Source organism: Oncorhynchus mykiss, chromosome 13, assembly GCF_057628025.1.
Source record: "Oncorhynchus mykiss isolate SJ-2025 chromosome 13, ASM5762802v1, whole genome shotgun sequence".
NCBI classification, from domain to species: domain Eukaryota; kingdom Metazoa; phylum Chordata; class Actinopteri; order Salmoniformes; family Salmonidae; genus Oncorhynchus; species Oncorhynchus mykiss.
The window spans coordinates 64,028,843-64,038,870 of record NC_143034.1 but is presented as its reverse complement, the minus strand read 5'-3'; positions in this window follow the sequence as shown (position 1 = coordinate 64,038,870).

Below are 10,028 nucleotides of genomic sequence, written 5' to 3'. Positions count from 1 at the left end.
ATAAAACAAGGGGGTTGTGGTTTCATGTTGACGTCATTGCAGTAGAGGTTAAGACTATGAGGCTTGAATGAAAGAAAGCCACAGGGACTCTCCCAAAAGCATTTAGACAACACCTCAGTGTGTGTGTGTGTGTGTGTGTGTGTGTGTGTGTGTGTGTGTGTGTGTGTGTGTGTATGATACTGCAGAGACAGTTGTGCACGTGAATATGGAATACAGACAAAGATTAAAGGACATCTTTCCCCCCCCCCACACACATTTCCTCATGCGTGTGCACATATGCACTCACACTCCACAGGCACGCGCGGACATGCACACACACACACCTTTACGGGGCTGTCAGCTTTGCAGCCACAAGTCTTGGTTAATCCCTCAAGCGAGCTCCAAGGCAGGAAACTGTATACTGAGCTAATCAGAGCTCTCTCTCCCTCTTTCTACCTCTTTCTCCTTCTCACTCATTTTACTCTCTCTATCTCTCTCTCACACTCTTTCTCTCTCTCACGCTCTCTCACACAAACACACACACGCTACACATGTACACACACTCTATACACATGCACACACACACACACACACACACAAATTCTGAACCCCTTTCACCACAGTGTTTTGGATTAGTAGAGCAGGCGTTTCCCAAACGCTGTGTAGCTTATGTGATGACATAACTGTCATACAGAGTAATACCCAGCATTACTGTCAGAGTGCTCTGTACCTGATTCCCTCCCTCGGTACAATAGAGACTCCTGTGAAGGTAAATAAAACTAGATGAAAGACTCCTGTATGGACTTGTCCCTTTCAAAGACTTTGAAAAGCTCTTTAGAGCCAATGTGATAAAAACAGAAAACAAACGGTAACTCCTCAGCTGGCTTCTGGATGTGTGACAAAGACCTGCATAGATCTTGTTCACAGTCCTATCACAGTGGATACTGTAACTATACATGTATTAAATAGGAACACATTGTTATATTGATCTTTCATAATGAACAAACCTCCCACCAGGCAAAAATACATTACATCAATTTAAAAAAAAAATCTGCATACTGATCAATATATAGAGATTGTTTTCTGTTGGATTCACAAAACATATGCATATTTTAACCAGATTTCAACAACTGGTGTGTAAACCAATGTTTCCAATCACACATCATACACCATCTACACCATATCTAAGCCCAGCAGCATCATGTGTGCAACAGTCTGTTGATCCAAACAGCCTTTGAGGTTTTTAGAGTAAGTTCCAATAACTTTCTATTCCAAAAGACCACCTTATTAGTGGTGTCCCTACAAGCCTTAGGGTCTGCTATGCTATGACAGCCAACCTGGAGGCCAGCTGCATGGATGCACTTGTATGGGTCTGGGTAGTGCTTTAGGCTGGGGGGATGGAAGAGGGGAGGGGAGGCCTGGGGGTAGGATATACACTGGTGTAGGGACCCTGGAGGGTGGGTTAAATGGAGAGATCAGTCACCTCACCTCACCCAACCCTCCATCTCTCCATCCATCTATCATTCACCTGTGGCATTCAGATAAAAGAGGGAATGAAAAAAAGGGAGGGAGGAAGAGAGGAGGGGTGGTGCTTTCACTGTATAGAACTGTGTCACCATCGACTTTGTTGTATCTCTTTGAATTATGTGATCCTGTCTGACTGTAGACCCAGGGGGATATCCTTTTACAATCAGAGGTGTGTGTATACGTGTGTGTGTGTGTGTGTGTGTGTGTGTGTGTGTGTGTGTGTGTGTGTGTGTGTGTGTGTGTGTGTGTGTGTGTGTGTGTGGGAATGGAGAGATGGACTTAGCGCACCTGGGGGTAAGGGAGATTTCTATTCTCTTTTCACACAAGACAATCTTCAGACACTGCCTTGTACTACACTAGATCTCTGGTGATTGGAGTGAGGGGTGGTCTACTTTAGATCACTACAAAAGAAGAGATACACATCACAATAGAAGTTCCATTATTATTACTAAATATTCCAATATTATTACTAAATATATTGATGAAGAGGACATAGTAACATTCAGACAAAATCTGTTCGTCCCAAATTGCACACTCTTCTCTATATGGTCACTACTTTTGACCCGGTCAGAAGTAGTGCACTCTATTGGGAACAGGTTGTCATTTGGGAGGCAGCCACAATATAGGCATCGGGTAAGGTTTTCTAAAGGACTCCAGATATCAATGTAGACGCTAACTACCCTCTCATGGGTGGTGGTAGAGGGATCTGTCATAATGGTTTTCAACCATCTCTGCTGGGAATCTTGTGGCTCTCACAACTATAGCCCAGAGCTCCTCTTCTCCAGTCCTGGAAATGACTAAATGAGAGCGGAACGTTCTCCTTTTCGGTGGGGAGGACTTGTAATTTGCCATAATGGCTGACACATGTACACACCATCTGCCGGCCGCTAGCTATGGAAATGTATCAGTAGCACACACACGTAGACATATAGACACACACACATGAACACTAGCACACACACACACACGTATACACTGTTCCTCCCCACCACCAGACACACACATTCTCTCTTCATACATGTGTTTTCAACATCACCACCAGAAAAGACTGTTTGTTTCTACATTTTTGACGTTTATATTTCTGGATCCAGAACTGTCAGCATACAGGCCCAGATAGAGCAATTAGTACGGAAGAAAAGACAAAAAACATCTGATGAAAGAAAGGCTGCATGTTGACCTCATTGTGACTCTATGTCTGTCTTTCCTATTCCTAAATCACAGAAGGTTGCGTCTGAAATGGCACCCTATATATGCCCTATGGGCCCTGGTCGAACGTAGTGCACTATATAGGGAATAGGGTGTCATTTTGAACGCAGGCAGGAAGTCATTTTCAGAGCTGTGAATTCCACAGTGCCAGTCTGCCCTCTCCTTACATGGATTTACAATGGCTGTTTATGCTTAAAAACCTATCATTATTCTATATTTGCTCTGCAGATGCCAGTATCCATAGAGACCATTGTTTAAGCACCGTTTCAAACACGTCTTTTTCGACAGGTGTACGTTTGAGTCATGTATGTCACGTCAACTTTGACTTTGTTTTACTGTTAATTGGTCTCTGAATGGACTATGCATGGAACTATTCTTCATAGAAAATGAATAGGGGAATGTTAATGACGTGTAACAAATAGGAAAGACAAGCTGAGAGATATGTGCCAAATGTTTGTTCATGATTCATTTTGACAGTTTTGAAACAATCTTTCGATGTTCTCCACCTTCATCTCTCTCTTAAGGCATGCTTCCCAGCCAAAACAGTTCAGAAGAGTTTGTGCATATATATTATTTTTATTGATTTTATTAAAATGTTATTAACATTTTTACTTCAGTTTATTTTAGTAAATACATTCACCTAGCTGACTTGGGCTAGCTGATTTCAGCTATCTCACTTCACCTAGCTGACTTGGGCTAGCTGACTTCAACTAGCTGACTTGGGCTAGCTGACTTCACCTAGCTGACTTGGACTAGCTGACTTCACCTAGCTGACTTGGGCTAGCTGATTTCAGCTATCTCACTTCACCTAGCTGACTTGGGCTAGCTGACTTCAACTAGCTGACTTGGGCTAGCTGACTTCACCTAGCTGACTTGGGCTAGCTGACTTCACCTAGCTGACTTCACCTAGCTGACTTGGTCTAGCTGACTTCAACTAGCTGACTTGGGCTAGCTGACTTCACCTAGCTGACTTGGGCTAGCTGACTTCACCTAGCTGACTTGGGCTAGGTGACTTGGGCTAGCTGACTTCACCTAGCTGACTTCACCTAGCTGACTTGGGCTATCTGACTTCAACTAGCTGACTTGGGCTAGCTGACTTCACCTAGCTGACTTGGGCTATCTGACTTCAACTAGCTGAATTGGGCTAGCTGACTTCACCTAGCTGACTTGGGCTAGCTGACTTGGGCTAGCTGACTTCACCTAGCTGACTTGGGCTAGCTGACTTCACCTAGCTGACTTCACCTAGCTGACTTGGGCTATCTGACTTCAACTAGCTGAATTGGGCTAGCTGACTTGGGCTAGCTGACTTCACCTAGCTGACTTGGGCTAGCTGACTTCACCTAGCTGACTTGGGCTAGCTGACTTCACCTAGCTGACTTGGGCTAGCTGAATTCACCTAGCTGACTTGGGCTAGCTGACTTGGGCTAGCTGACTTCACCTAGCTGACTTGGGCTAGCTGACTTCAACTAGCTGACTTGGGCTAGCTGACTTCACCTAGCTGACTTGGGCTAGCTGACTTCACCTAGCTGACTTGGGCTAGCTGACTTCACCTAGCTGACTTGGGCTGGCTGACTTCACCTAGCTGACTTGGGCTAGCTGACTTCACCTAGCTGACTTCACCTAGCTGACTTGGGCTAGCTGACTTCAACTAGCTGACTTCACCTAGCTGACTTGGGCTAGCTGACTTGGGCTAGCTGACTTCACCTAGCTGACTTGGGCTATCTGACTTCAACTAGCTGAATTGGGCTAGCTGACTTGGGCTAGCTGACTTCACCTAGCTGACTTGGGCTATCTGACTTCAACTAGCTGACTTGGGCTAGCTGACTTCACCTAGCTGACTTCACCTAGCTGACTTGGGCTATCTGACTTCAACTAGCTGAATTGGGCTAGCTGACTTGGGCTAGCTGACTTCACCTAGCTGACTTGGGCTAGCTGACTTCACCTAGCTGACTTGGGCTAGCTGAATTCACCTAGCTGACTTGGGCTAGCTGACTTCACCTAGCTGACTTTGGCTAGCTGACTTCAACTAGCTGACTTGGGCTAGCTGACTTCACCTAGCTGACTTGGGCTAGCTGACTTCACCTAGCTGACTTCACCTAGCTGACTTGGGCTATCTGACTTCAATTAGCTGAATTGGGCTAGCTGACTTGGGCTAGCTGACTTCACCTAGCTGACTTGGGCTAGCTGACTTGGGCTAGCTGACTTCACCTAGCTGACTTGGGCTATCTGACTTCAACTAGCTGAATTGGGCTAGCTGACTTGGGCTAGCTGACTTCACCTAGCTGACTTGGGCTATCTGACTTCAACTAGCTGACTTGGGCTAGCTGACTTCACCTAGCTGACTTCACCTAGCTGACTTGGGCTATCTGACTTCAACTAGCTGAATTGGGCTAGCTGACTTGGGCTAGCTGACTTCACCTAGCTGACTTGGGCTAGCTGACTTCACCTAGCTGACTTGGGCTAGCTGACTTCACCTAGCTGACTTGGGCTAGCTGAATTCACCTAGCTGACTTGGGCTAGCTGACTTCACCTAGCTGACTTGGGCTAGCTGACTTCAACTAGCTGACTTGGGCTAGCTGACTTCACCTAGCTGACTTGGGCTAGCTGACTTCACCTAGCTGACTTGGGCTAGCTGACTTGGGCTAGCTGACTTCACCTAGCTGACTTGGGCTAGCTGACTTCACCTAGCTGACTTGGGCTAGCTGACTTCACCTAGCTGACTTGGGCTAACTGACTTCACCTAGCTGACTTGGGCTAGCTGACTTCACCTAGCTGACTTCACCTAGCTGACTTGGGCTAGCTGACTTCACCTAGCTGACTTCACCTAGCTGACTTGGGCTAGCTGACTTCACCTAGCTGACTTGGGCTATCTGACTTCAACTATCTGAATTGGGCTAGCTGACTTGGGCTAGCTGACTTCACCTAGCTGACTTGGGCTAGCTGACTTCACCTAGCTGACTTGGGCTAGCTGACTTCACCTAGCTGACTTGGGCTAGCTGACTTCACCTAGCTGACTTGGGCTAGCTGACTTCACCTAGCTGACTTGGGCTATCTGACTTCAACTAGCTGAATTGGGCTAGCTGACTTGGGCTAGCTGACTTCACCTAGCTGACTTGGGCTATCTGACTTCAACTAGCTGAATTGGGCTAGCTGACTTCACCTAGCTGACTTGGGCTAGCTGACTTCACCTAGCTGACTTGGGCTAGCTGACTTCACCTAGCTGACTTGGGCTAGCTGACTTCACCTAGCTGACTTGGGCTAGCTGAATTCACCTAGCTGACTTGGGCTAGCTGACTTCACCTAGCTGACTTGGGCTAGCTGACTTCAACTAGCTGACTTGGGCTAGCTGACTTCACCTAGCTGACTTGGGCTAGCTGACTTCACCTAGCTGACTTGGGCTAGCTGACTTGGGCTAGCTGACTTCACCTAGCTGACTTGGGCTAGCTGACTTCACCTAGCTGACTTGGGCTAGCTGACTTCACCTAGCTGACTTCACCTAGCTGACTTGGGCTATCTGACTTCAACTAGCTGAATTGGGCTAGCTGACTTGGGCTAGCTGACTTCACCTAGCTGACTTGGGCTAGCTGACTTCACCTAGCTGACTTGGGCTAGCTGACTTCACCTAGCTGACTTGGGCTAGCTGAATTCACCTAGCTGACTTGGGCTAGCTGACTTGGGCTAGCTGACTTCACCTAGCTGACTTGGGCTAGCTGACTTCAACTAGCTGACTTGGGCTAGCTGACTTCACCTAGCTGACTTGGGCTAGCTGACTTCACCTAGCTGACTTGGGCTAGCTGACTTCACCTAGCTGACTTGGGCTGGCTGACTTCACCTAGCTGACTTGGGCTAGCTGACTTCACCTAGCTGACTTCACCTAGCTGACTTGGGCTAGCTGACTTCAACTAGCTGACTTCACCTAGCTGACTTGGGCTAGCTGACTTGGGCTAGCTGACTTCACCTAGCTGACTTGGGCTATCTGACTTCAACTAGCTGAATTGGGCTAGCTGACTTGGGCTAGCTGACTTCACCTAGCTGACTTGGGCTATCTGACTTCAACTAGCTGACTTGGGCTAGCTGACTTCACCTAGCTGACTTCACCTAGCTGACTTGGGCTATCTGACTTCAACTAGCTGAATTGGGCTAGCTGACTTGGGCTAGCTGACTTCACCTAGCTGACTTGGGCTAGCTGACTTCACCTAGCTGACTTGGGCTAGCTGAATTCACCTAGCTGACTTGGGCTAGCTGACTTCACCTAGCTGACTTGGGCTAGCTGACTTCAACTAGCTGACTTGGGCTAGCTGACTTCACCTAGCTGACTTGGGCTAGCTGACTTCACCTAGCTGACTTCACCTAGCTGACTTGGGCTATCTGACTTCAATTAGCTGAATTGGGCTAGCTGACTTGGGCTAGCTGACTTCACCTAGCTGACTTGGGCTAGCTGACTTGGGCTAGCTGACTTCACCTAGCTGACTTGGGCTATCTGACTTCAACTAGCTGAATTGGGCTAGCTGACTTGGGCTAGCTGACTTCACCTAGCTGACTTGGGCTATCTGACTTCAACTAGCTGACTTGGGCTAGCTGACTTCACCTAGCTGACTTCACCTAGCTGACTTGGGCTATCTGACTTCAACTAGCTGAATTGGGCTAGCTGACTTCACCTAGCTGACTTGGGCTAGCTGACTTCACCTAGCTGACTTGGGCTAGCTGACTTCACCTAGCTGACTTGGGCTAGCTGAATTCACCTAGCTGACTTGGGCTAGCTGACTTCACCTAGCTGACTTGGGCTAGCTGACTTCAACTAGCTGACTTGGGCTAGCTGACTTCACCTAGCTGACTTGGGCTAGCTGACTTCACCTAGCTGACTTGGGCTAGCTGACTTGGGCTAGCTGACTTCACCTAGCTGACTTGGGCTAGCTGACTTCACCTAGCTGACTTGGGCTAGCTGACTTCACCTAGCTGACTTGGGCTAACTGACTTCACCTAGCTGACTTGGGCTAGCTGACTTGGGCTAGCTGACTTCACCTAGCTGACTTCACCTAGCTGACTTGGGCTAGCTGACTTCACCTAGCTGACTTGGGCTATCTGACTTCAACTATCTGAATTGGGCTAGCTGACTTGGGCTAGCTGACTTCACCTAGCTGACTTGGGCTAGCTGACTTCACCTAGCTGACTTGGGCTAGCTGACTTCACCTAGCTGACTTGGGCTAGCTGACTTCACCTAGCTGACTTGGGCTAGCTGACTTCACCTAGCTGACTTGGGCTATCTGACTTCAACTAGCTGAATTGGGCTAGCTGACTTGGGCTAGCTGACTTCACCTAGCTGACTTGGGCTATCTGACTTCAACTAGCTGAATTGGGCTAGCTGACTTCACCTAGCTGACTTGGGCTAGCTGACTTCACCTAGCTGACTTGGGCTAGCTGACTTCACCTAGCTGACTTGGGCTAGCTGACTTCACCTAGCTGACTTGGGCTAGCTGACTTCACCTAGCTGACTTGGGCTAGCTGAATTCACCTAGCTGACTTGGGCTAGCTGACTTCACCTAGCTGACTTGGGCTAGCTGACTTCAACTAGCTGACTTGGGCTAGCTGACTTCACCTAGCTGACTTGGGCTAGCTGACTTCACCTAGCTGACTTGGGCTAGCTGACTTGGGCTAGCTGACTTCACCTAGCTGACTTGGGCTAGCTGACTTCACCTAGCTGACTTGGGCTAGCTGACTTCACCTAGCTGACTTGGGCTAACTGACTTCACCTAGCTGACTTGGGCTAGCTGACTTCACCTAGCTGACTTCACCTAGCTGACTTGGGCTAGCTGACTTCACCTAGCTGACTTCACCTAGCTGACTTGGGCTAGCTGACTTGGGCTATCTGACTTCAACTAGCTGAATTGGGCTAGCTGACTTGGGCTAGCTGACTTCACCTAGCTGACTTGGGCTAGCTGACTTCACCTAGCTGACTTGGGCTAGCTGACTTCACCTAGCTGACTTGGGCTAGCTGAATTCACCTAGCTGACTTGGGCTAGCTGACTTCACCTAGCTGACTTGGGCTAGCTGACTTCAACTAGCTGACTTGGGCTAGCTGACTTCACCTAGCTGACTTGGGCTAGCTGACTTCACCTAGCTGACTTCACCTAGCTGACTTGGGCTATCTGACTTCAATTAGCTGAATTGGGCTAGCTGACTTGGGCTAGCTGACTTCACCTAGCTGACTTGGGCTAGCTGACTTCACCTAGCTGACTTGGGCTAGCTGACTTCACCTAGCTGACTTGGGCTAGCTGACTTCACCTAGCTGACTTGGGCTAGCTGACTTCACCTAGCTGACTTGGGCTAGCTGACTTCACCTAGCTGACTTGGGCTAGCTGAATTCACCTAGCTGACTTGGGCTAGCTGACTTCACCTAGCTGACTTGGGCTAGCTGACTTCAACTAGCTGACTTGGGCTAGCTGACTTCACCTAGCTGACTTGGGCTAGCTGACTTCACCTAGCTGACTTGGGCTAGCTGACTTCACCTAGCTGACTTGGGCTAGCTGACTTCACCTAGCTGACTTGGGCTAACTGACTTCACCTAGCTGACTTGGGCTAGCTGACTTCACCTAGCTGACTTCACCTAGCTGACTTGGGCTAGCTGACTTCACCTAGCTGACTTCACCTAGCTGACTTGGGCTAGCTGACTTCACCTAGCTGACTTCACCTAGCTGACTTGGGCTATCTGACTTCAATTAGCTGAATTGGGCTAGCTGACTTGGGCTAGCTGACTTCACCTAGCTGACTTGGGCTAGCTGACTTCACCTAGCTGACTTGGGCTAGCTGACTTCACCTAGCTGACTTGGGCTAGCTGACTTCACCTAGCTGACTTGGGCTAGCTGACTTCACCTAGCTGACTTGGGCTAGCTGACTTCAACTAGCTGAATTGGGCTAGCTGACTTGGGCTAGCTGACTTCACCTAGCTGACTTGGGCTATCTGACTTCAACTAGCTGAATTGGGCTAGCTGACTTCACCTAGCTGACTTGGGCTAGCTGACTTCACCTAGCTGACTTCACCTAGCTGACTTCACCTAGCTGACTTCAACTAGCTGAATTGGGCTAGCTGACTTGGGCTAGCTGACTTCACCTAGCTGAAGCTGAACTGAAGCATGCTGATGCCTTTATACACCTCACACCTTTTCTCCTCCTCTCTATTGCTATCCTCCCTCTCCCTTTATTACCTTGCCACCTCTCCCTCTCTCTCTTATCTCCATCCTCTCTTGCTACCCTCTCGCCCTCCATTCTCTTGCCATCTCTCCCTCTCTACCCCTTTGTCTCCCCCTCTCTCCTCCTCT